This window comes from Pholcus phalangioides, unplaced genomic scaffold (genome assembly GCF_987345545.1).
Source record: "Pholcus phalangioides strain wild (caught in Gottingen) unplaced genomic scaffold, Ppha-v1.0 ptg000015l_1, whole genome shotgun sequence".
NCBI classification, from domain to species: Eukaryota; Metazoa; Arthropoda; class Arachnida; order Araneae; family Pholcidae; genus Pholcus; species Pholcus phalangioides.
Genome location: NW_028301608.1, coordinates 76,257,940 through 76,285,130, shown reverse-complemented (window position 1 = coordinate 76,285,130; position 27,191 = coordinate 76,257,940).

The window sequence follows — 27,191 nt, the reverse complement described above, 5'->3', positions numbered from 1 at the left end:
AGTCTGTCTCCGTGGGCCCCCCACCACCCACTTCCCCTTTGAATTCTAATTATCTATCAAGGAACGGGGATCCCGTTTCCTGATACTCCTCCAGTGAAATATCCTCAGGACTTACCCATGGTGCCACCTCTTTGATGCCATAACAGTCTCTCTCTGGTCGGCCGCTTCTATGGTGCCACCTCTTCGATGCAGTAGTGGTCTTCATCTGGTCGGCCGCTGCTATGGTGCCACCCCTTCGATGCGATAGCTGGCCTCCGCTGATAGGCCACCTCATTCCCTGATGCTAGGTGATCATTACCGGGGTCGTCTCCGGTAGCCGACATAAATTCCTGGTTGCTAAGTGAACCCTGACGAATTTCGACGGTCACCCAGATCTGTCGCCTTTGTCATGCTCTTCTCCTAGACCTGTAAGTTAACTCACTATTTTCTGATTTGCCTGGCGTAAATTAACTCTAATCCTCTATTTAAACCTATGTTTTGCCAAAGCGGAACTTACGTTGTTCAAGTAGAACTTAGAAATTTAGGTTGTAGCAACTTTCGTTGTTCTTAACTTGTCTGTTTTTCCAAACTTCCATCCTCCAACCGCTTCATTCTTAACTTCTTTGTTTTTGTCGAACTTATCCTGGAAATTTCGGAATTGGTTCGAGAATCTTTGTCGTTCCCACTCACCAGCATGTGATGTTTTCACGGACTTCTCAATACTTTCGTAATTATCAAGCTTCTGACAGTTCGGTTTCTTTCCTTCTGATGTGAGACAAACAGTGACGAATCTTTTCCGCCATCTATTTGAATCTTTTCATCAACAGTTCTTTTACAAGGTCATAATTCTCCACATTCTCTTCGGATCCTCGCGCAATCAGTTGACTTATCTCATAAGGTAAACTTATGACTAAGGTCCAAGATAATGGGTGACCCATTCCTCGTTTGGTAGTGATACCCGGCGAGCTTGTCGCTCAAAGAGCACTGGGAAGAGACTTATATCATCACTCATATCGATCTTCTGCATCATATTTTGGAACTCTCTGCTTGGACTTTTAACGTTTTCAAACTGGGTCCTTCCATTTGATCGAGATTCTACCTCAATTTTCAACCAAAGGCTTCACGGCAGATCGGTTTCGCGAACACGAAACCGATCGTGAAATCTTGAGTAGGGCTGACTCTCACGAAGACGAAACCTTCCGACGGGTTCTTGAACCAAAGAGTTGGTGAAAGCAAAAAATATGACGAGTTTTGCAAAGAAGGTGATAGAAAGGAAGAGCATAGAAGAGAAAAGCTGATATCGAGGAGCAGCGGAAGGAAGATGAAATCGAGAAGCAGCGGAGGGAAGGTGAAATCGAGGAGCACTGGAGGAAATACGCAATGACAATTGCAATGGAAGAGCAGCGGATGAGCGACGCAATGGCAATGGAAGAGCAGCGGAGGAAAGATGACATCGATGCAACGGAGGAGAGACGCGATGGAAGAGTAACGTATGAGACTTGAAACAGAGGAAACTGAAAATTGAGGTAGAATCTAGATCAAATGGAAGGATCCAGTTTGAAAACTTTAAAAGTCCAAGCAGAGAGTTCTAAAATATGATGCAAAAGATCGATATGAGTGACGATATAAGTCTCTACCTAGTGCTCTTTGAGCGACAAGGTCCCTTAAAGTACAATCTTCAACACAGTCTTGCGAGGACGAAATAAATCTCGAAATCTTGCCTCGGGCCGACTCCCAAGAAGACGAAAACTTCTTGCAATCCTGGAACCTCCGAGCCTGTGGCTCACACGAAGACGATACCAAGCGATTCACCATCCCGTCCAAATATGACGAATTCAAATCTACCCTAGCCGAGCCCCCATTTTCTCTGTGGGCTGGCTCTTCACAGAAAAAAACACATATCCATTTTCTGAACATTTATTACGTGCACAAACACAAAATATAATACAATAAATAACAAACATGAAAAAAAGAGTTTCGTTTTCCATCAACCTCTCCCAACAACGTCTCGTTGCCCATTTTAATATCCTCATCTTCATAATCTTATTTATTTTCCTGCGTGCCGCAGGCCATCTACCGATTAGAAAAGAAAGCTATAACTAAAATTCCATCCCACATATATGTATAAAACAATACCTTCAACCAATGAAGAGAAAATTATTGCTATTTACGCTTTCACACAACTAAACAAATTCACTGACCCACATCAGGCCAGTATGTTCTCAGGTCGAGGAAATCTCAGCATCTCTCCCGCAGGATACGGCGAGATGTCTCTGTTGTGCTGATACTCTGATGATTCAGCCCTGTCGAAACAGCCTCGCCAAAGTTTGACTAAACAATCATGAATGGTATGGTTTCAATTTTCAGATCTTTCATTATGTCAAGATTTCTAATATACCATTGTGCCACGGTGTATCGTCGAAGTACTTTATTTTATTTTACTTGAAATTGTTTGACGACAGAAGGTTTTGCTAAGACAATCATGGTGTTACATAGCACATAATTGGTCTAATGATGACTTGTAGTTGGCTAGTATTGTTTTTGAGGCTAAGTGCTGAGCGTGTTTGGACTGTAAAGAAGGACTGCAGTCTTAGCAGCTCTAACTTTCAACTGATGAATGTGAGCTTTGAAATTAAGCTTTTTATTCTAAATGAGACCAAGATATTTTGTCTGAGACTTGGGTTGCAATATGGTGTGTCCCACTGTGATCGTGGTGTACGACGGGAGTTGCCTGCTTGCAAACCATATGAAGTTACATTTGCTCTCGTTTAAGACCACTGCATGGAGCTGTCACCGATCTCGTTTTTTCGTACCATTTCTTGCAAGTTCCTCAGAGCTTTTCTGAGGGTTCTTGGATGCCACAGGATTAGCGAGTCGTCAGCATAAGAAACTAAAATTCCTCTTTTGGGAATAACTTTACATATACTAACAGGATTAAAGAAGTGACAAACCGTTGTAAAGGCATATACACGTCTGAAACGCATTGCTAGGGAACCACGGTAACCAAAGTAAACGGTCGGAAAGTTATTGTTGAGGCCCAAAAACCATTGGTGCCCGACAGTTTTTTGCCCATTTGGGGCATTTGCCCTAGGCTGACGAAATTTTAAAGTAGCCTATCGTTCAAGTCGGATCAAATTTGGTGTATATGCAAAATTTGGTGACGATCGATCCAACATTGTAGATTTGTATAGAGAACACACACACAGAACATCAATTTTATCTACATAGTAGATTAGTTACTTCAACTCTAGAATGAACCGTTCAATTTTTATACATCACACTCTCTGTGAGACACCTCATTTAAGGGACGCCTGCTTTGCCAGTAACGAGCCTGCGGACTGAAACAATGTAACTATTACGGTAAATGGGATAAATTCGGTTATTACACATAATTACCGACCAAAATGGACGGTTAATATGCTTAATAACCTATGAAAACCCGGTTATAATACATAACAACCGATTTTATCACATTTACCGTAACGTAACCGTAATCACATTTACCGTAACATAACCGTAATCACATTTACCGTAACATAACCGTAATCACATTTACCGTAACATAACCGTAATCACATTTACCGTAACATAACCGTAATCACATTTACCGTAACATAACCGTAATCACATTTACCGTAACATAACCGTAATCACATTTACCGTAATATCAGGACCGAACTGTAATCACTGCACAGCATTATGGCCGGTAGAAGAAAATGTTTTTGGAGCCGATCGATTGATTATGTACCTAGAGATAATGCAGCATCAAAAATGCTTTGTGGTCCATAAATCTCATTGTCAAAAACATTTGGGGGAAAAACCCCGAAAAGTAATGGAAAAAAAAGATAAAAAGAAGAAAGATCGTTTTTTTTTTAATTGTTCCATCGCAGATTCTCCTGAGGGCGTGTTTTTTTTTAATCTTTCGAAGTTCACGGATTGTGTGGACAGATGATTTTTTTTGTTTTTGCCTCTGCCCCTGTCTATTGATATCGGATAGACAGGGGTAGAGGGTGAGTCGGCTGTGACAACTACGCAGCTAAGTGAAAATCGATTAAGAACCTTCCAATCTCTTAATCGATTCTTGAACAGCTTAAATTGCTCAAACGAATTGCCTTTGGCATCGATCTCGTACAATTTCGAAGAGTCCGCCATTTCATTAAATCGACGACTGTTCGATATTTCATCAAATTTGGGATAAGCGGGTTAAAAGTAAGCTACGGTTTGGTTGATAGAAACAGGAAAAGCTTCGCTTCTGATATCTCTGTATAATTGCTCTTTTTTGATATAAAAGTGTGTGTGTATATATATATATATATATGTATAGCAAAGTTTAAAGACCGCACTGGCATGATATGTAGTTGAAACGACGAGAAAGATTAATTTATTCACGTTTCAAACAGAAATATAATTTCCTATTTATTAGGCCTGTTGTCCACTGGAAGTGACTTCGTGCGGCAGGCTACGCGAGCGGCAACAGCCGACATTATGTTCGACGATACAGGGAGTCTGACGTCGTCTACTGAAAGCGACTTTTACACGCTACCCAGTTCGCGGCTACACTACGTGCAGACGAGTGTGTTCGTTGAAAAAGCTTAAATATTGAAAAACTAATAACTTGAGAAAAAGTCCATTCTTTATGAGACATCTGACACAAACTCGAAGGCGTTCTTGTAGTAAACAAATAAATAATTGTATTTAATCGGTTACTACTTATTGACCATCACAATACATGATCAGGAATTATCAAATTTTCAGCTTCCATGTTCCCGCGTGAAAGGAAAGAGAGAGAAACAGAGAGAGACCGAAGGAGAGGAAGAGCAAGTGTCACGAAAAACAGCAAACAACCGTACTGCGCCTGAGCAGATACGGCAAGAGGCGGTTTGATCCCATTCGATTCGGAAATTTCTGTCGTCTGCTGTTGCGGCCGAAAAGCACTAGCTGGAGATCGTTGCTAATGGACGAAGTTCTCGTAAGTTTGAATCTTTTTTTGTTCAAAGCTCTAACCAAGTTCTTGTGAACCGATCGCCAGAGGACCACATCATACCATTCAGAAACAAATGGTCAAGTAGAACGCTTCCATCGAGACCTCAAGTCTGCTATGAAGGCTCATGAAATTAAACGCTGGGTAACAGTACTTCCTACGATTCTATTGGGTTTTCGAGCCGCCTGGAAAGAGGACTTGCAAGCTACAATTGCGGAAATGGTGTATGGTGCACCTATACGACTTCCAGGAGAGTTTATCGTACCTAGTCGTCATCACCCAGATCCATCATGCTTCGTTGATCAGTTAAAGACCACCATGGGAAATTTAAGCCGAAGACAGACTGTTCGCCATGGAAAACTTGCTGTTTTTGTCAGGAAAGACCTGCTGTCCTGCTCATACGTTTTCCTCCGCACGGACAGAGTGAAGAAAGACCTAGAACCTCCGTACGAGGGACCTTACCCGAGGGACTTTGAAATTATGTATTTCAAAGCCATACTAGCCAGGTGTTAGAAGTTAGAGTCCCAAAGAATATGGATCATGAAAGAAACCTATAAATTTGGCGCGTAGCATGTAAGTAATACAAAATCGAAGAAGTAGTATAAAAAGTAGCGATAAACAGATCTATAAGTATGGGGACTGAAATGAATCGTATAAAGGGTGCAGGACATTATGAAAGAGATCGGTATAAGTTGTATAAGAAGAATATGGTAATAAAATTCAGCGGCCGCGCTCATATTTCAATATTATTGAAATTAGTCAATTAGGTGTTTTAGTACTTCAATGTGATAGAATGAAATTGTTTTTAGCATTTTCGGTGTTAAGCCATCGTAACCAATTGCTTTAAAATCCTCTAAATCATTTATTAATTCTTTTTAAAAGTAGGCATATCAATATCTATAATTGCTATTGAGTTTACAATATTATATCTACTTTCATGATGACATGTGTATCCTATAGTATTGACATTCAACTTTCTATCAATGAATTCCTTATTAAAGTCATTTGCTAAATTTTTAGGATCATGATGGATTAGGAGTATTTGTTTTCTGTTATTTTTATTGAGTATTTATGCAATTCCATTGTTTTCGTTTGTCTCTATTGCATTAAATAAAATTTTTTTTTCAGATATTCTTTAGTTTTTTTATTTAAAATTTTAACATTTTATCATAGTTCTTATATTAATTTTTATATGCAAGTATGTTGGGATTTTTTCCTATGCTTTTTTATATAACTTTTCTTTAATATTTATCTTCAGTATGAGTTCTTTAGTAATCCACTCATTTTTTTATTACATTTACATTGTTGTGTTTTAGTCCAGAGGTTAGAATATAGTGAGATAATATCTGAAAACCGTCTATATTTTTGTTTGGTTTCATTTTCAGAGAAAACATTTTCAAACGATACATTTGAGATGAATTTTTCAAAATTGGTAAAATTAATTTTGTTTCGAAGTAGTAAAAATTATTTTTAATACTCTTTTGATCTTAAAAATCAATTTAACCCAGTACCGGATAGTGATCAGTAATGTGCGTTTTAAGCGCAGAGAATTGTTGAAATGTATTTTTGTTAAAAAACATGATCAATGCAAGTACCTCCTTCATGTAGTTCTCTGGTTACTGACTCCTGTAAAGCAATGAAGCCATTCATAGCCGTTATGTCAAGATAAGTTGATAGATAATTTGTACCTCATTATTATTCTCTACTATATTAATGTTCAAGTCCCTAATGATTAACATGCTTTTTTTGCGACAAAGGTCTTCAACTCTTCATTGAACTCTGAAATAGTATATGTGTGAGATCCATATAGTGATAAGGCATCAATATCATAATCCGACAAGTTAATACATAAGCTTTTAGCAGTTATGAAATTGCAAGGTTTTTTGAGGCTTTTGATTGATTTATTAATATATATAATGACCCCCCTCCCCCGATTTGGTATATGTTCTACAGTTAAAATATGTTTGATAATCATTCAAACGATCATAATTAACAATGTCATAATTGAATAATTCCTCTTCCTTTAACCATATTTCTGTTAGACCTATAATATCTATATGTTGAGGTAACGATCTCAAGAATACAGAAAATTATCAAAATTGGATTTTAAACTTTGTATATTCCAGACGAGCATATTAATGTTCTTGCTGCTTTTTAAGGAATAGTTAGAAAAATTATTTACATCACATATCTCTCCTCCAGAGTAGGTTGTTGTTGGTACAAGTCTATTATATCATTTTCATTGTTCATTAGCACTCAACTTTTTGAGGTCTTCCTCATCCCTTATTCTTATAATTGTATAGACACATCAAGTCTCCGGAGGAAAATTTTTCCATCTTTTGCCCAAGCATACTTGAAGTCGTTGCTCTTTCTGAACTCTCTGGCCAGAAAAACAAACGTTTGTTCTCCTGTGAAAGATGTTCATATTTTGTTGGATGCGAAGTTGGAGTTTATTGTATCAGCTGTCAATTTTTGAGGCTTTGCTTTTTGTATCCACAGTTTTTTGGGTGTTCACTTGCAAATCTTATTATAATAGGTTTGCTTTTATTTCCATTTCTTGTGGGTACTCTATGCTCTAAGTTCTCTATTTCTGTGTTTTCTTGTATTCCTAGTTCTTGCTTTATTGCATTCACAATTTCTATGATATTCTCTGAAGGCATCTCTCTGGAACTACATTGTTGTTTTTCCAGCTCTTGTTTTCTATGTCATTTATTCTAATTTTGAGCTTCTTCACATCTTTTTTCACAGGTTTCGATTTTCTGATTTAATTTCCTTATTTTCCTTATCAATACATTCAGTTGAATATAATTTCATTTGACATATCTTTTTCCCGAGATCCTCAACACACAGTGAATCAAAAGTTATTGCCTTTGTTATGTCAACTGTTTCTTTGTTCAGTTCCTCTTGTTTTGTTGTCAGTTTTGCGATTGTAGCAGTAAAATCATTTTTCATCTCCTTTCGAAGTGTCTCAATGATTTTTTCCAGTTTGTCAAGTTTATCGTCAAAGCCTGCTTTCATTTTTTCGATTTCCTCCGCATTAACACTTTCCCACTTGGGGCATAAATAAGCATCTTATTTTACATTAGCCATTCTTTTCTGAAAGCATTCTCGCTTGTTCCTACACAAACAGGGTGTAGCATCGGAACACATTTTTTGCATTGAAAAACCTCACTCTTGTCCACAATGGCAGTTTAGAGTTCTCACATTCCATATTTCCAGATTTTTTTTAAAATTGTTTGTTTCACTTTTTGACTCACAGATGTCACTACTATCGTTGTCATGTTATGTCAATTTGTTATATGCGCTTTTTATGTTTAAATTATATATTTCGATAAATTTACGTAAATTTTGTAATTTCCATATACTTGGTACTTACATTTTTCAGAATATAATCCCCTATCATGCCATATCTTGTTAAGATTTGTCCAATATTCACAAGAAATCTCTCGAACGTACGCGTTTGTAAACAAATGTCTCAAACTTGATCAAAGCATTCCAGAGTCACCATTATGCCGGTATGGAACGGTTGCGTGAGTTACAATTCAAGACAGACATGCATTTTATCTTACACGAAGGAACAGACTTTATTTACACAACAAATTATGTACAGGACAAGAAACGAACTGCGAGATGACTCGAATCATCACACGATGGCTCTACGAGCGCGTACATCAATCACCGCTCTGGGGGTTTGGCTTTCTCTTCCCTCACGTGTCGGCGACGACGCCACAAACCTATTTTTGATTGTGCTTCAATTATTCACAAAATGATTATCATAAATTGAAGAACTGTAACCAAAGAGAAAAAAATAATTTGAACCATAGAAATCCCAATCATTTTAATATTCGAATATAAAAAAGCTAATTAACAATCTTAGTATGTAGAAAATTTACAATGTTAATTAACAACTTTGGTAAACTCGTAATGCTAATTAATAACGTTAATATTTAGAAAACTGACAGCGTAATAATAACCTCCCCTTTCCCGGAATTATTAATTGACATTATATGAGGCAAATGAGGAGGGAAATGTGAATTTTTCCAGATTATCAAACTTTAGAGGTGAAGGGAAGGACAGAACTCAACAGTTCTAACCACACTTTTGTGTTTAGTGTTCAGACATTGAAAAGTAGATGCAACACCGATTCTTCTTCCAAATGTTACTTCTCCGTTAGTTGCCCAACAAAAATCTTTATTGACTTTTCATTTGTGAATTTGACGAGACTAAAGGCGGATACACACTACTATGACGTGACGTGCAATCACGTGACGTCAGATGGCGCGGGATCATATTAGACATTATACGGTGTGCACACTGGTGTGATGCATTAAGACCGAAACACACTACGATGTTGAATTTGTGAAATCTTATTCGTGGAAATTCTGTGACGTACAAAATTATGTGACGTGGAATTCCCGCGTCACAGAATTTCCACGAATCAGAATTCACAACGTCTCTGACATGACGTGAAATCCCGCCACGTCAGTTTAGTGTGTTTCAGCCTTTACACCATCAGTCGAAGTGTAGCCGTTGTGCGCGTTGGTCATGATACCTACTATTGTTTTGAGAACTACTCTTGTGATTTTTCTCAAAATGAAGATTTATCGACAAAGGCCGGGATTACTCTATAAAAGTTTTTGCAAATTTCTTTCATAAAACGTAAATGCAATTTTCAAGTTCTGTGAAGTATTTTTATCAAACTTTTAGAGTGTAATCTTGGCCGTACACTACTTGACCCTGTCCATGCGGAACTCCCGTTAGAAAATTAATTATATGGTACAGCTTTTTCGATGTGCGCTGAACATAACAAGACGGCCATCTGCTATTTTTTTACTATATTTTTGTTTATAGTCGAAGGTTTGAGAGGGACCCAAAGTGATAAAAAAAACCAAAGTCAAACAACCACAAAAAAACATTCCCTCCTTCTCTCTCTTTCTCTTACAATCTACGAATTCTAAAATTCGCGTCTGCTTGCGGCGACTATTGACATGTATCGTCTATTGAACTGATAGAAGTGACAGCTGTCGAATTGATAACCAACCCCACTTGGTACAGGAGTTCGTTTGGTTCTATGCAGTGGATCTTTCTTTTTTAGCCATCCTGGCAGAGGCCCTGCTAGCTCTCCATTGACTACCTTTATTTAAAATCATAGGGGGAAAGGGCCTTTAATTGCCAATATCCCTAGTAATTTTTAAAATTGGCATAGGAACAGCAATACCCTTCGAAACAGCTGGCTATAATACATATACCCGAAAATCAGAGCATCGGAAGTGTTTTAAAAATGTTGGTGCGTGCATGGGGGGAGATATCCCCCCCCCCCAGACTTCCAAGTCTATATCCACCTATGGCTGCGTGACTCGATTTTTTTTGTGAGAGAAGTAATATCTAATTTAATTCTATTAACTCTGGAGGGAGAGGTGTTCGTACTCGTGTCAGAAAATGGTGGTGATAGAGTATACATAGCACCTCGTTTTTGACGCCTACTGGCTGGAACCACCGACCTGTCAACCAAAGTTCAACAAATGGATATTTTTACCCTTTGTAGCAATAATAGTGTAAGTACAAACTATGAAATTACTCCTTTTATATAAGACGAAACATAAAAAAAAAAAATGTTTGAACTATTTTTTTTATGCATGTTAAAACCAAAATAGTATTACACGTTTAACGCCCCATACTCCAAAAATATATGTGTTTGTGTTAAGATTTTTTCAGTTCACTTAGTATTCCAATGTGGTTCAACAAAATTTCTCATGTAACATTTCGGGGCATGCTACGTGGATCAGGCTAGGTGCGGTTATGTGTATCCCGACCTTTATCTTCAGCCATTTTTAGTGACGTTGCAATGCTTTGTTGCAATTCTTTTTTGCAAATTTTTGTATGAAATGATTATTTTTGAAATTTTAAAGGTCTAACGAGAGAGCGCCACAGTATTTATTAATATTTGTTTAAAAGAAAATTTAGTTTTTTGTGACATTTCAAACATGAAATTTTTTCCCGATTTTCGATTAATCTAAATTAATGTCCAATTTTTTGAAACTTCTCCAACATTTTATATAAATTACCAGTTATCACGCCTAAAAAATAATTGTGCAATTTGGTCACGATTTGGAAGAGCGGTCAAAAATCGGTAAAAGTGGGTTTTCCTAGAATCAGGTTTTTTTGTGCAGCGTGAACCAAATGGGACCATTTCGCGTCGTCGGAAACGTACAACTTTATTGCGCTAGGCGTTTGTGCATTTCCAAGCGTGGTCCATCTCAGCTGTTCTGTCGTCTGCATTCGGTACGCCATTTTGTACACTAAAAAGGGGGACGCTGGAAGCCTCCAGCGTCTATGTCTCCGTCTCCGGCTGGAGAATATAGCTATATGAGACCTCATCAAATAAATTTTATGAGTAGGCTGAGTCCCCCTTTCCCCCAATTAATTAATGGACAATGCAACGCACCATTTCGCCTCTTTCGCGTATGGGGTTGATATATACAGGAAGAAAAATGATTTTCATCTCCCCTCAATGTTTTCTACATGTCGGCGCCTCTGTCCAAAATGTATTGTTTTTGATTATTTGCATATAAAAAAATAATTCCCTAGTGTAGTTGGGGAATTTTATAAATATGAAAAAAAAATAAAAAATTCCAAATGAGTTATGTCTGATGAATATAGTCGGACCCCGATATAATAACAAATTTGACGAGCGTACCTCGATGTAATGATAACAAATTTTACGATCGTGCCCCGATATAATGATACAATACATGTATGAGTTATTACGTATATCATATAGTACGTTTTATCATGTTTACCAACGACACGATGCCGACGCATGGTTATTACGCATAATTTCTTATTAGCTACGATTTTTTATTAGTTATTAAATTTATCAATGATGCTCTTGGATACTATGCATAATCACCGGTAAAAGTGATAACTTTAGGGCAATTTATCAAACTCACCAAGACGATTAGTAAGTACATAATAATCAGTTATTATGTATAATAAACCGCATGTATAAAATTTGCCGTAACGTATGTGTTTATTTATCTCATATTCACACAAATATATTGTTTAATTTTGCAATTTCAAAGACTAAATAAATAATTTGTTTACTGACGTGAAAAACTTGATATTTTTCTCCGATCTCGTCCTAAGCCTTTCTCCGCGCATTTTGATTTCTGTATTGTCGGTGGGTAGGGTCATACAGCAGAGAATTCGACCGAACGTGTTCGATCAGTTGCTCTTCCGTCATCAACACACGAGCAAAAAACAAAATAAATGAAAACACGAAAAAAAATTAAATAAATCAAAACGCGAACAAGAAACAATATCAATTAAAACACGAACGAAGCCAAAAAGAACGAGAAAAACAAATGTGGCGTCTTCACATGACATCACACGACTGACGAAAATCTGAACGATTTGATTTTGTGTGGCACGTAATAAGGCGTGTTACGTCGGATTTCATCATCCGACACATTCCCACGTCGCATCAGCACAGTGTGAACGTACCTACAGAAGGCTCATAGGTGGAATTAATATCGCAAGCATTTCTACGTGGTCCCACGTCACGTCAGAGTAGTGTGCACGGATTTTTGCGTGTTACGTCAGATTTCATCATCACAGAATTTACCACGTCACGTCAGCACAGACAGTGTGAACGTACCTACAGCAGACTCATTGGTGGAACTTTATACACTCATGTCCATAAATTAAGGATAATTCAGAATCACACGGAAATCGAAATCTAAAGTAAAAATTTCACCTGTAGAATTATCACACGCATCTGCAAGAATGATATGTAAATTTCAGGAAACCACCAGATGATGCCGATAGTGCGTCACAATGACGAGAGTGTAAAAGTGGGGGGGGGGGGGTATATAAGGAATGGTGGCAAAGAAGAGAAATTGTTCACAAGAGTTCTGTAAGGCGCTCAGTGCCATAAGCGAAAAGTTATGACACAGAGGACGCATGTCGATGATTTTTTACGTGGTAGAATTATCGGCCGCCTGGAATGTGGGCGTACTCAGATGGAAGTATCCGAGGAACTTGGAATTGCCCAAAGTGTCATCTCTAGGCTTTGGCAACGATTCCAAGATAACGGAAATGTCAGTAGACGTTACAGTACAGGTCGCCCCCGAGTTACAACGCCGAATGAAGACCGGTATTCGGCAGTAACTGCCAAAAGAAGCAGACGGAGCACAGCATCCGACCTGTCTCGTCAGCTATCTGCAGCCACGGGTACCACAGTTTCAAGGCAAACCATGTACAGACGTTTAGGAGATATTGGTCTATATGCTCGCAGGCCTGTCAGATGTGTTCCGCTCACGGCAACTCACTGTCGGCAGCGATTAGAACATGAAATGTGGACATCGTTACAGTGGACTTGTGTGATGTTTTAATGCAGAAAAATGAATGCATTTTTTAGTGAATCAATAAATGATAGCAGGATCCAGCTTCGCTGGGCACTCGCTTCGCAAGCTATTGCCATTGTCATCTCGATGCACCTGAACCGCATTTGATTAAACCAGAAAAAAATAAAAGCATTTTTTAGTAAATAAATAAATGACAACAAAGATGGAAGGGGGGGGGGAACTAGGATGGGTGTGATGAGAGGGAATTGAACGCACAACCTTCGGCACGTGCTCTAATCATTGCTCCAACTGCGGATGTTGGATTCAAGCACAATTAAGCATATCTATTGTTAAACGTCACCAGCAAAGACTTCACTATGAGTGACGTGATGATTCATCGCTCGTTTCGGCTAAGGCGACTGCTATTTCAAGCAGCTATAATTTCGGCCAATAACGATGCGCTAAATTTCTATAATGTAGCTACGAATGTAATGCTTGTTTATAAGCCACCCGGCAAGTGAGAGTAAGTGGGTTCGATTTCCCGCAAGGGCAATTGAATTTTCTTTCTTTCCTAAACTCATCTTCGCATCAGCCAGCTTTCGAAATGTTTAATTTTCGGCTTTTAAGGAAATGAAGAAATTATGATGAGTACCATCACTTTGTCATAATGAAGTCTGGTCAGAATTTGATATCTAAACCCCTTCCTGTGTCTTGCCTTCATGATTTCACTATCGAAGTTCGTTATTTATTGGAGTTATGAAAAGTATCGTCACTCACACCTTTTTCAGCACTTGTCGGGGGGGGGGGGGGGGTCTTTAAAAATATCTGCAGGCTGAAGGAACTCGTATATATCTACTGCCTCAAAGCAGACTGTGATTTGATAAAGAAAAAATTATCGCTTCTCAAAGTTTTGAATTTTCGAAAAAATAATCCATTCCGAAAAATCTAGAAATAATTCGAAAAACTCGGACGACCGCCATTATTTTTTTTACAAGCACTCGCTACCCATGCGTTTCACTGCGGATGGACTTTTTATCCACCGAATATGAGAGTTTAGAGATTCAGCCACCAAAACTTGTTTTTGAGCTATGGTTCATTATGTGCGGAGAGCTTTGCATGTGCAGAGATTTGGGTTTCTTCTGCAAACCCTTACCAACACAATTGCGAAGTTTTTGTTCTTTCTTTATTGAGTTTACTATCCTACTTCAATAGGCTAGTATACATACACGCGAGTCTGCCATAGGGAGAGCACGTTAATATTTATTATTAAAAAAAATTATGTTGTGTCACTGTTGTAGGCACCAATTTTATTATCCCTGATTTAGTTTCCTCATTTTCGAGACAACTACAGGAATATGAGTATGATTCGTGATTACTTTGGTAATGAACTAAATATGTTCGCTCACATTGCATTGTTCGACATAGCAGATTCCGACAGTAACGGATTCCTATTCGAGAGATCTTTAAATTTCTTCGGTGAAACGCGAAAGTGGAGTGATCGGTGACTACCGAAATTCGTAGACAGCAGACACCCAAGAAACGGCAGAATGAAGCGTAGCTGCAATGAGATCACAATCAGCTATGCCACCATCTTGCCATGTCTGGAGTTCGATACAATAATATTGCGACTTTTAGAATTTTTTTTTACTTTTTTCCAATACGATTGAGTTCTTTACTAGAATCTCTGATCTGCATGATCAGAGATTCTCAAACGTTTAACGCTCACTGTACCTTTGGAGAAATGAGATTAGAATTTCAACCACTTGTCTATATACCATCATAAAAAAAGTATATGTATCTATATATAATATACATATCTGAAGGTAACCTACTTTTTCTTTCTACTGTTTCTGTTCACGTCTGAGCTCACGTCTGAATATTGCTGCAATCATTTCTTCGGAAAATATTTGACAGCCCCGCCCCCCCCCCCCGTAATATTCAACACTTTCAATGACAGTACTTTAGTTCTTCCCTAAAAAATTTGCCACTCCTTTAAGTTTTCCGCCCGGGGGGCAGTTGCTCCCTCTGTTTACTTCTAGTTCCGGCCCAGAGGTGAATATTATTTATTTATTTTTATTTTAAATTTTATGCCTAAATGTATAGCTCGTGGCTTCCAATTACACGACGGACGACGAACATTTTAAAAATCGTCATGGTATGAGCACGACGACTTAAACTATGGTATTCCAGTCATAACATATACGCTAAGGGTTATGTAGAAAAGATAGGGTGGACAATTTAAACAAATTTGAATGGCTTCAAAAATGATCGATGAAAGTATGCAAAATTCACCCATAAAGCCTGCGTAGGAATTTTCTTCGTATTTGTTCGCTAGCTAGACCTCTTTTTAGACAAAAATAAAGTGCACTTACCTCGCGTGAAAGTTCGTTAAAGATAATCACCAATGTTTAAATTATATTTGATGATGTTACATTAATTCTTCACCTAGGTTGAACGAAATTTACGTTTTCCTGAGACAACAAGGAGAAGTGGAAAGCGACTATAACAGGAAGAACTGCTTTCCCTTGATGCAGGAAAATTGGGAATTGCCGACGGAAGAACTAACTGTCCATATGTATGCTTTCTTCCTTGTTTACATTCGTGAATATTTCAATCGTTTGAATATAAATGGATGAACTTTTTCCTTCAGCTGCGTCAATATACGCATAGAAAATACTTGTAATCGAGCAATAACAAAAGGGGAAAAAACCACAACAAAACAGCGTAGGTTGCGTGAAGCTGGTGAGAACATACGCCATGTATAAGAACTTGTACTTGCTGTCAATGATGGCCGGCGATGTCATTTTCCTATTTCAGTAAATCTCCAGGGGCAACTGAGCTCCCAGACGACAATGTACTAAAATCGCCTTGTGTTAGAAATATTGGGTGTCTTTAGAAATTTTCTACCTTATTGTCTGTATCTCTCTGTGAGAAATACGCAACACGTATGCAGAAGAGGTTATAAATTATTCTTCAACAATTTCGAAAGTATTGCAATCTTTTAGTGTAGTACCAGAGCGGGCCACGGTTTCTTTTTTCGTTAAAAAACGTACATAATGGCCAGTGTTTCCCAAGATTCCCGGTGCAGAGAACGACTCTACTTTTCCCCAAGTTCACCTCGGCATAATATAAAGATAGCCTATTGATTTCATGTACCTTTGCCGAGCAAAAAAAAGTCACATACATCTCTCTCTCTCTCTCTCTCTCTCAACAAACATTATAATTCATACACCTGCCACATTCACTTTTGGTTTCGAATACGCTCTCCCTAACCAACTTTTCAAAACGTAATTCTCCGCACATGAGCCATGGCTGAAGCCATGGTTTTTTGTGGCTGAATCTGAACCACCATATTCGGTGGATCAGTTTCCCAACCTTTTTGATATCACGGACGCCCAGTAGTAAAGATTAGTGATCCACGGACTCTTGTTAAAAAAAATTATTTTTAATTAATTAAAAATTAATGGTAGTAAGTGAAAATGATCCCGAAGGCCCTTTACAAAGTACTCACGAACCCCATGCGGACCGCAGGTTCTAAAACTCTGCAGTGGATAATCGACGGCGAAATGCATGTGCAGTGAATGCTTGCGAATAAAAAATACTGGCGGTCGCTCTCGTTTAAATTATTTCGAGACCTTGAAACGAAATATTTTATTTGAGAATTCAAATTTTGAATCGAAAATTTTCTCATGTCGGATCCCGGTCTGCTTCGAGGTATAGTTGAACCTCTCGATAACATACACCCTTGGTACCAAAGGTCTTGTTCGTTAACGGAGGAGTGTCCGTTAATGGGTAGTAAAATACACTGGCCCAGTGAAGGCGTAACATGAAGTGTACACAATGGGGAGTATCCGTTACGGGAGGTTGCGTTGTATATATTTTGCTAGAGCCCGCAGATATTTTTTAACCCCCCGAAAAGCATCAGTGCATCTTCTTGAAAGCTAAAGATTAATCAAATAAAACTTTTTCTGTGGCATGAAATGGATTTCAAATACATTGTGGCATATCGGTAATCCTTTCTACGGTTTTATAAATTTCATTGATCGGCATTATATAACTGGCTCAGTGGAGTAACAAAACCCTCTGTAAAATCCCACGTCTTTTTTCAAGAAGAAGACTTTTTTCTAATTTTGTGCATGCAACTAATGCTTCCACCCCCACCTACATTCCGAGAATAATAATAAGAAAATCCAAGGAAGAGAAATATACTCTATACTTTTCTATTATTTATCCTGTCGCATATTCCTATACTTAACTGAAGGGGGGGGGGCTATATATATATATTTCGAACACCATCACTTTCCTTCTTTTATCAAAACGAGAAGAATAGCTGACTCCACCCCAAAGCCGCTTGTAAGTTACTCTTAATGCAGCTTTGCTCCACCCAGTTGATTTGATAGGTTGGGGGAGGAGGAACTTCACGTTCTTATGGGAGAAAGAAAACTTGCAAAATAAGCTGGGCTCATCAATGTCGAAACGAGAGGATTTAAAAAGGCAAAATATCTCGTAATTACCACTGAGAGTTGATAGAACTGAATTACCCGACGGTCAAAACGAGCGAGTCGAATATGTAGGTGCGACTTAGGGCAGAAAAGGTTTCATTTTTTTTTTAAACGACCCATAAGAATATTATTCTGATATCAATAGCCGTATTTCAACTTGCATAAGAAACCCTCGTGTAAGAGAAACTCCTGATTTTTGCAGCTAAAAATTTGGAAAAAAAGTTTTCAAAGATATTTTTTTATTCATCCTAGAAACCTCATCAACTCTCTCACGATAAATCACACTCAGCTATATCAATTAGTTCATTATTATCATCAGAGTCACTCTCATCGTAAATTGCAAGAAATTGAGCGATTTGTTAAATATCTATAATGCTATCCATGTATAAGAACCCCACCCCCCCCCCCACTCCCTATTTTTTGGATCTGATTTTTTTGGGGGGGGGGAAGGGTTCCTTATACACGTTAAAATACGATACGCCATTCGAATAATTTATTTTCCATTCTTTTTAAATAAAATTATCAAGTTTGTGTCAGTGTGTCTCCGAATCACCTGTGGTATCGTCGAGGACCTGAGGTAGTTCACGAGATCATAGGTCGAGAAACGCTGCTATTGCATTATGGGACTCCTCTTTTACACAAGTCAATGTGTGCGTATGTCTTTATTTGTATACAATACGATTGTTATGACATCGTTTTACAATTATTTGAGAAATGATGAAAATGGTTTGTGTACCTGTTGCAAAAACTCGAAAACAATACCGGCAAAATTGCAACCACACCTCACTTTCTTACTGAAAGTAAATTGAGTATTAGCCTCAAATATCCTACGGTACCGTATCTCTTGGCTGATCCATCTGGGATATAGCGGAGGGGAAGAAGCACAGGTACCGAAACCCTAAAGAAGTCCCGGTCATTTGAGTTCTCCCCCCAAGAAATTTCTTGAAGTGCCCCCCCCCCCAATAATTTATTATTGTAAAATATAATGAACGGACTTCCATCGTGGGATTTATACAGTATTTTAAAAACGAGATGTTTGACATCCCTAGCACCATATCGAAGGCACCGATGAGGTGGGAAGGGAGCCCACTCGGTTCTCACGGAGTTGTTCCTAAAAACATAGCGACTGAAATTTTAAGATACATAATACGCTATATGAAAGTGGAAAAATATAAACATAATTTTTTCGGGGGGGGGGGGCCGGGAGCCTCCTGTGGCCCTGAAAGTTGATATGATCAATTTTTAAAGCAGGCAATCTTGGTTTTTATCACATTGATATTCAGTGGGAAAATAAATTCGTATTTATAGCTGTGTAACGTATTTTTAAATAGCAATCATTTTGACCGCTCCGGTATTTCTTGGGAGGATGGGAATTCTGGTAGCGCTATTGTTAACCAATGACCGAAAAATGGGGTTGAACTTCGACTAGGACCTAGTCCAGTGATTCTCAAAACTTTTGTCACCCGGAGCTAGCCCAATTCATTGTAGCCCTCAATGATATAGTTTTGTGGATATTTTCCCTCGCCGCGACGTTCCTTTAGATAAGTTGGCGATGCCCCTAGGAGTCACGACGCACACTTTGAGAATTGCTGGGATTCACGGATTGATTCGCTGCAAGGTGAATATCGCCGTAAGCCCGAGCATATGCTGAGGCTTAGATGATCAGGTTGTAGGGAATGGGCAAGGCACTACCGATTTGAATGATAAAAGGAATGCGGGAAAACGTTTAAGGAGAACTAAAAAACACCATATCTTGAAAACTTGTGTTATCTTGTAAAACAAGATATATGACAAACTTTATAGTGATAAAAAAAAATTGCAGATGAAACTAAACATTTCCAGCGAAAATAATTTTGATGAGTGTTGCACTGTTTCGAAAAAAAAAAAAAATGTTGAAATTTATAGTAAAAGTTAAAAGCAAAAAAATAATATAAGGACATGCGGGAGGTGTTTTTTGACATCTGGGAAATAAATTTGCGGCATGTTAACGTAACTGCCTAAATTTGAGAAAAAATTAAAAGATTGAAGAGAGAAACTGCTGTATACAGTTTCATAAACGAGTCAGAGAATTATGGATAGAAAGCGCGCACGAGAAGAAGAATCTCTCTCTCACTATTCATTAGAAGAAGAAAAATAGAGTTATTCTCTCTCTCACACTCAAACACACACAGTTTTTGAATGAAAAAGAAAAAAAGGTCTGGTGTACATATATAATATATATATTCAAGAAGGAACACATCTTGCCTTGCACGCGTCGAATCGTCCCTAATTAAAAAAAAATTAAAATGCCTAACATTAAATACTGAATTGCAAACCTTCCCTTAGAAACAAAAGCGCAGACAAAAGCAACGTGAATTTGGATGTTTTATTTGATGAGAAGCAATTTAGATGGACTCGATGTCAATAGTACAAGGACTGAGTGAGTGATACTTTAGAAATATAAAAATATCGACACAGTTTTTTTCGGCAGAATTTTCATTCTCTGAGCATGAGTGGAGATGGGCGGGGGGGGGGGGGGGGGGCGTGCAGCGTCAAAGGTGGAGTCGGCTGATCTAATGTATATATGTATATATGAATTGACATCATCATCATCATCATCATCGTGCCCCCCAGCAATAATGACCGTGTGCCCCCCCCCAGACTTCCAAGTCTATCTCCGCCTATGTTTCTGAGGCACCTTCCGTTACCTTTAAACAGTTTTTGTTTTAACAGAACAATGCGTCTGTACATGTTGCAAGTGGTGTGCAAGTCCAAAAGGTGCTGGTTTGAAACCAATTCACGTGAAACTTGTCTTGGGTGGTCTTTGAAAAGTTTTTTTCTTAATCCTGTAGAGCAGCGGTTCTCTGCCTTTTTTGACCCACGGAACCCTTTCTGGTATATAATTTCTATGGCGGGGCCCCGTGTTTTGGCCTATTTTCTATTTATTCATCAAAGTTACTGACTTATTTTTATTATTAAAAATATTTATAATTTTTTTCAAATTTACTGGGTTTTTTTTTTCCTCCCTTAGGGCTCCGCGATGCACCGGTTGAGAACCACCACTGTAGAGTACTTGTGTTGCATTTTGACCCATGGAGGCTGAAGAAATGGTACGAAGCTTGGAGTATAATTTAAACATTTTTTTTTTCTGCAGCAGTGCAAGCACTTATCAAAATTATTTTGAGTGGAAAATGCTTACTTCTCTACTTGTAATTATCACTCTAGAATTTTCATACATTTACATAGACAAGTTTTCCAGATAAGACGGTTTTTTTCGGTAATCCTAAACTTTTTCCACCACTATAAATCGTGGTTATATAGCTCTCTGACTCCCCCCCCCCCCCTCTGCATTTCCTTTGGTGTTTTCGGATGCAAAGTGGATTGCCGGGCCCGTCAATGTCAAAAGATCAACAAAGGTTAAATTTGTGATACCTCATGTTACATCTACTCACATTCTTTCCTTCAGGCAGTTTAAAAAGTAAACGGAATTTTCTAGTAGTTGGGGTGGGGGGTGTCTTTACTCAATCTCTATATAGATAAGAAAGAATGTTGAGATTCAAAATCTAGTCCCGGTTTGACCCACTTACAGCCGAGGAGGCATTTATTCGAGCTCAAACAAGAAAGAAAGAAAGAAAACCATCGCGTGACACAACCTCCCGTTCGGTCAGGAATCGCCTTCCAGTGGGAAATCCGGTCTCGGCCACAAAGATCCGGTTTTTTGACCTTATAACCAGTCGTGGTTCATGAAGACGCTCGCTCTTTTCTGTCGGAAAAATCACCAAGCTCCGTAATGACGATGATGATGTGAAAAGTAGGTCATCCGTACTAGATGGAATTCCATTGTGGAATTTTCAGTCCATCACAGGAAAGTGATTTTCTCCACTGAAACAAATGTTATACCCGATTCAGAATCACCATGCTTCACGGTTAGTATCTCAGCTCGGCGAAATAACGCAATCAGACTTGCCGTAATACTAGAATTAAACCTGATGAATAAAGAGCATACCTGTGCGTAATACAGTGTGTTTCAAAAATATGGAAATCAACTTCCAAAAAAATTTTAACACATGATTACGGAACCTAGTTAATAGACACGCCTTTGAAATAATTTTGACACGGATAACCACGAATAACGTTCATTTTTCTTGTGAAGAGGCTTTAAATGTAAGGCGTCTTAAAGCGAATAAATGGACTGTTTCATAAATTTTCATCGAAATTGATAGACGTATTTCGTCAGTCATCCACAGTCTTACCAAGCAATGGTGACTTTATTGAGCGAATCAAACTGGACGGTGGTTCATATTATATTATTATATACTAGTTATAATACCCGGCGTTGCCCAGGTTTTTTTCAATGAGGCTTTTTGGATCACGTGATACCTCCCTCTTTCTTTGAGGGCATTGCAAACCGTGTCTAAGTTAACCAATATGGCGACTTCCTACGCGACTCATGAAAGAAACAAATCTAGATTTAAAGAAACGTAAAAAAATAAATATATATATTTTTCCTTTTTTTAAAGGGTGCTAGGTATTTCGATTCCCCCCTTTGAACATCTCCAGTCATTCATCTCCGCCTGTTTCTGCTTCAAAAAATGCTTAATTAAAGCTGTGGAATTTCTTCGATGCACTTTATGGGCCCACAATTTATTTTAAAACAACCAAAACTATATGAATTTATGCAGTTCAATATTAAAAGACAATGCGGAGACATTAATTTTCATGCTTGAGAAGATATAAATAAAAAGTTGAAATCAATGTTATCGCATGGATATCCAACTCGAAAGTAGGTCCGGGGCAAATTACTTCATATTTAATCGTATATCTATCTCTAAGCGAACTCAATATTTCAAAAATCGAGTATTTAATACAATTTTTAAAATTATTGATGTGACAGAAAAACCCCACCAAATTTCCTCATTTCTACATTAAAATCGGCATTTTCACACTGATTTCTATGGGGGAGCATCCTTCGCCTTACCCTCAAAGTGTTGCTCATGATGGTGTCTATTCAAAAAGCTCTCATAACTGGGAGGATTGAATAAAGTGGCAAACCATTATAAAAGCATAAATATTATACATATACTGACAGCGTTGAAGAAATGACAAACCATTGTAAAGGCATATACACGTCTGAAACGCATTGCTAGGGAACCACGGTAACCAAAGTAAACGTTCGGAAAGTGATTGTTGAGGCCCAAAAACCATTGTTGCCGGACAGTTTTTTGCCCATTTGGGGCATTTGCCCTGGGCTGACGAAATTTTAAAGTAGCCTATCCTTCAAGTCGGGTCCCATTTGGTACATATGCAAAATTTGGCGACGATCGATCTAAAATTGTAGATTTGTAAAATAACTGTTGAAAAAATAACTGAAATAAACGGTTTGCAGGGTTAGCATAGCTAGGTCACGGGGATTTTTTAAGATAGGAAAAATAACTAAAAAAAAACAACAGTTGATAGGTGGAGCTGACGTACACAAGTCAAAGAAAAGATTCGCAAATAACGAATAGAATGCCTCCAAATCGTTTATTACTGCAGTATATGTTTCACATGACCACCGTCACAGGAAATAACACATTGCAAGGGAGTCACAAATCCAGCAACGGCAGAGTGCAGCAGGTCCACACACACGGTTTACAACCGTGAACGGATTAGGATTAGTTGATTGCGGATTAGGAGCGCAAGTTCTCCAGTTTTCATGAATTTTTAAAGTTTTTATGGACTTTTTGCCCACCTTGTATTTGTTCCCCATTCGTCCTTCCAAAAACATGTGAGAACTAGCTCATGATAATCGAGTTCGTTTATGGTGCACAGAAAATTTTGGGGACGAACGTATTTTGCGACAACTTTACCGCTTTCTAGAAAACTTCGACGAAATGTGTACTTTGAGCATAGACATACAATATAAATTTAACCTATGTCTAAATTTGGAATTAGAAAGAAGAAGTCCGTCGTTATTTCAATGACCACTCCACTTCTCGGGTGGATCGCCTGGGTGCTTGAAGGAGTCTCTTGAACCGACAAAATATAGATTTTTTGGTTAATGCGATGAAAGATTTAGCAAAGGTGACAACAGTACCTTTAATGGGAATACCTCCTTTCACACTTTTCTCAAATATATATATATATATATATACTAGCTATAATACTCGGCGCTGCCCTTGTTTTCTTCAATGAGGTTTTTTGGATCACGTGATATCTCCCTTTTTCTTTAAGGGACATACAAACTGTGTCCACGTTAACCAATATGACGACTTCCTGCGTGACTCATGAAATAAAAAAATCTAGATTTAAAGAAACGTAAAAATGAATATATTTTTTCTCTTTTTTAAGGAGCGCTAGGTATTTCGATTCCTCTCCCCCCCCCCCCCCCGAACTACAAATTATCCACATTTGCCTATCCACGAATGAGAATTTACAACGTCTCTGACATGACGTGAAATCACATTACGTCAGTGTAGTGTGTTTCAGTCTTTACGCCATCAGAAGCCATTGTGTGTATTGATCGTGATATCTATTAGCTACAAATACAACGTCACAACAGGCAAAATGCCCAACGAGGTGGCTGAGAAAAAGATGCCCATTAAAAATGTGGATGTCAAATATTTCAAAAATACAGCAAACCAATTGAAAATACAATTACAAACAATATATATACATGATAAAATATGCAATGCCCATAAATAATACTTATGTTTGTTTTATTCTAAGTATGGATAAAGCATCTCGATTTACCCCAACGTGTTTATCGTATTTCTTTTTAAACGTGTCAATTGTGTTATAATTTACTACCTCCGAAGGTAAGCTATTCCATTTATTAACAACCCTATTAGAGAAGAATTCCCTGCGGCACCATAACCTAGAATTGTGCCTCACCAATCGATACTGGTGTCCCCTTGTAAAAGCGATCGATTGACGGTGCACTAATAATTCATAGTCCGTCCTATCCATCCCATTATCCCATTGAAAATTTTAAACACTTTGATCATATCTCCACGACACCTGCGATCATCCAATGTAAACATATTAAAAAAAGGAAGCCTCTCTGTACTATCGTTTTAAGAACCTTTAAGAACTCCTTTTATCGTTTTAAGAACTCCTTTTTGACTTTTTGAAAAATCTGGTGTTTTTTTTTCAACATCCATGGATGTGAGATGTGTTTTGGACAAGGCCGCCTTCAGCATGCATGGGGCCCGTCGCGAAAATAATAGCTGGTCCCTTAAGCCCCGATTTTTTTTTTTTTCCTTCTGTGAGAGAGGAATCGAAAATTCAGAGAATGAAAATCATGAAAATTCGAAATAAATACAAGGAAAAAAATTTTTCAGAATTGGTGAAAATATAGAATAATAGAAATATAGTGGAACCTTCACTATATAACGTTACTCGATATAACGATAAATCCCTCTACAACGATATTTTTTCGCGTCTTGCTTAGAAATGTCTATACTCGAATGTTAAACTGCTGCCTTTCGATATTTTATTAATCCCCCTACAGCGATATTTTTCCCAGGTCTGCAGAATATCGTTATATCGAGGTTTCACCGTAATTCCAGAATTAATGAAAATTCAGAAATTAAAAAAAAATTCCAGATATGGTTGAAATTCAGACCTATTTTTTCTAAATGAAAACGCAGATTTCCAGAATTTATGAAAGAAATTATTGCTACTGTAAATGTGGGTCCCTCCCCCCAAAACACAGATCCCCGTGCGTCCGCACTTGTCCCACACCCTAAGGGTGGCTCTGATTTCCATAAATGCAGATCGACAGCTGTCTGGCGAGAAAACCCCTTCTATAACAAAAAGCCTCCGAGCAAACTCCAAAGTCGTCCATTTCACCTGTAGACATTGGATTTTCTCTCCGAGACTGTCCATCCCTTTGGGAAAGAGCGCAAACCATCCCAAGATGGTCTCTCTGGGCGGTCAGCGGCCATGTCTGTCGCCACTGGATATAGTAGTCCGACGTATTCGAAATCTTTACCTCTTTTTTGTAGTACAGTCGAATCGCGTTTCAACGAATACCGTTTTAGCGAAAATCTCGTTCTAACGAACAATTTTCTAATCCCCCAGATAAGTTTACATAGGAACAATGGAAAAACCTGGAATTCCAGGAATTCCTGGAATTCCACGAATGAGAATTTACAACTAGACCCTATTCATAGGGAAATTTCGTTATAGCGAAGTGATTTCTCCAGTCTCTTGTTATAACGAGATTCGGCTGTATATCTAATGACTATTAGGTGAAATGGACGACTTCAGTGACGTCACGAGTTTCGCGCGGAGGCTTTCTTCTATAGACGGTATTGGTAGAGTCATAGAGTCATACAGCAGAAAATTTGACCGAACACGCGCGCGTGTTCGATTAGTTCCTCTTTTATACTCGAATCGCGAACAAAATAAATGGAAACACGAAAAAAACCCCAAATGATCTCGGTCCCAATCAGTTCGGATAAGCGGGGGTTATACCGTAGGGTGCATAGCTACTAGCACACACCACATTTTACCAGTGAACCGTTGATCCTAGAGGCATACTTCTAATAAGGAAAAGTATCCTAATAACGTGCAGCCCTCAGATACGCCATTCATATTGCAAGGGGTTGTATAGTTATTGAAATGAAAAAATAACTTTTTATATGGACACCCTGTGCTCACGAACCCAATGAGAAAGTTATTGCCCGGTCACTTCTGAGGCCATCAAAACAAATTCCACGTTTCTGAATTCAAAGAGATATTTGAATTTAAAAATCTTTCTTTTTCTCTCTTTTCCCCGAATTTTCTTTGTATTTCCAATGGATTGGATTATAATTTCTTTTAGGACCCCTTTCTTCAGAAGCATAAACTGATATCGCCATTAGCGATGCATATATAGCTTGGGTTATTTCTGACCATGAGTACAGTCGGTAGTCTTGTTGTCGACCAATGGTGCAGGAAAGCATTTTTCGTTGTGCGAGAAGGAAAAAAAAAATTGTAATATTCTGACCAATTGATTCAGGAAAACTGAAATGATGCAGAAAATTGAATCTTTAATTTAAAAATATGAATCGCATCTACATTTCGTCGCATATTTCAGTTAATAAATCACCATATTTTTCAGCTTTCGCTCGCAGGAATGCGCTGCGTAAGATTTGAATGTTCTGCATCAGAAGGGCTTTAGAAGGTACACTCTTACATGCAGTTTTCAGATGCTTTCGCGAAGTCTTTTTCTGTTAGCGATATATTAGATCCATTTCTTTTTTTAACTTAATTCTATGAATAACGGTAATTTAGTAAAAGTTGATATATCTCATTGAAATACGAGCCAACGCGCGTACTCAAATGGGATTTCAAAACTCGGTGATTTAGAACGATTCCAATCTTCTTCAAATTCAAATCCCCATAGAGACAATGTTAAAGTTCTCCACTTAATCGAAT